Below are 1,988 nucleotides of genomic sequence, written 5' to 3' on the forward strand. Positions count from 1 at the left end.
TAGAATAACAGCAATATAAAGTTTAGATATATAGCTTTGGCACAAAAAAATGAAAGAAACAAGAAAAAGTAGTATATCACTTACTGTTTCTAGTTCTGGACTTTTGTCATAGGCTTAGTAGTGCCATGCTAAACCCTTCTTCAGCATCATTTCCTTATCATAAAAGAAAAGCAAAATAAGAAACTCAAAAGCAATCCTATGTTATATTAGAGCTACATTGAACTAACATGTATTTCGTTATTATTTAATTGTATCTAGCTACATTAATTCAAGAATGTTCCAAAGGCAACATTGACAAATGAATGAAAAATCGAGAGAAAGTACAAACCAAATTACTTGTGCAAAAACGGCATTATAGTAGAGATCACCGACGCAACGACCATAGCGATCTTGTCCATATACAAAGATCCCCAAAGACTTTCCTTGAACAATCTTTGTTGGTTCATTTTTAGCTTCCTTTCCATATGGCATTACACTTTTAGGAGCATCAATTCCTTATAGCAACTACATCAACACACAAAACTCAAATCCAACATTTAATAATACACATGCAGAACCCTAACAATAAAAAACATAACTTCTCTAACAATCATAACCTAGAACCTTAACAATCAGAAATAATACACATTCAGAAGCTAAAACCCCCCAAATACAACAAACTGCATAAACAAATACAACAACACCAACAATTAAACACTCAAACAGCAAGTAGCAACAAATCAACAATGCACCAGTAAATAGCAAATGGTAAACATTACCTGAATCGGTGGCTCGGGCTCTATATTGACTTAGGAAGAAGGCTGAGTGGGAGACTTGGAGGTGCTGGGTTGAACTGATGATCGTGGCCAGAACCTAGAAACGCTGCTGGGTGGTGGCGTCTCAACGGTGACGGCGTTGTGCTATGCTGCCCTGTTGAGTCAGTGGGTGGTGGCGTGTTACTGGCCTTCTGGGTCAGTGGGTGGCATGCTGGCCTGATGTGCGACGGGCCGACAGCGTCATGTTGGGATCTCTGCTTTGTCCGCGTCTTCGTGAAGAGGAAGGCTTCGGCGTTGGGATTCGGAGGAAGGCTTCACGGTGGTGGGACTTGGGAGGAACGTGGGTGCCGCAGGCAGGTGCGGCTGGGTGCACAGGTGTCGAGATTTGGAGAAGAGAAAGCGACTGAGTACTGAGCTAGGTTAGGGATTGGGGATTTGGGGGTTGGGGTCAGGAACGCTCACACTCGCGCACAGCAGCATTTCATTCATTTCGGGGGTGTCTGGGGGGGGTGGGGTTAGTAATTTTTAGGGTTTTTTTCCTAGCCGGTTCGATTCGGTTAGGGTTTTCATGGTCAAAACTGAAAACCAAACCGAATCACAAAAAAACAGCAAAACAGGTTTTTCTCGATTTTTTCAATTTTTGGTTAATTCGGTTTTCGGTTATTTCGATTCGGTTTGTCGGTTTACTTCGGTCGGGATTGGTTTTGAACACCCCTAAGGCAACACTGACATGTGAAACAAAGTGAAAATAAATCTGTATTTCTGTATGAACTTTGATCTGTACTAGCGCGACCCTAAATAGATAGATAAAAAATTGATGCTCGGAACAGAGGAGGACTCTGATGAGCGGATATTTTATACGCTTTTTGGGGGTAATTTCATGTAGATTTTAGTATGTTTTAATTAGTTTTTAGTGGAATGTTATTAGTTTTTAGGCAAAAATCATATTTCTGGACTTTACTATGAGTTTGTGTGTTTTTCTGTGATTTCAGGTATTTTCTGGCTGAAATTGAGGGAGCTGAGCAAAAATCTGAGTTAGGCTGAAAAAAGGACTGCTGATGCTGTTGGATCCTGACCTTCCTGCACTCGGAATGGAATTTTTGGAGCTACAGAAGTCCAATTGGCGCGCTCTCAACGGCGTTGGAAAGTAGACATCCAGGGCTTTCCAGCAATATATAATAGTCCATACTTTGCGCGAAGATAGACGACGTAACTTGGCGTTGAACGCCAAGT

Source organism: Arachis duranensis, unplaced genomic scaffold, assembly GCF_000817695.3.
Source record: "Arachis duranensis cultivar V14167 unplaced genomic scaffold, aradu.V14167.gnm2.J7QH unplaced_Scaffold_40512, whole genome shotgun sequence".
In the NCBI taxonomy this organism is placed as follows: Eukaryota; Viridiplantae; Streptophyta; class Magnoliopsida; order Fabales; family Fabaceae; genus Arachis; species Arachis duranensis.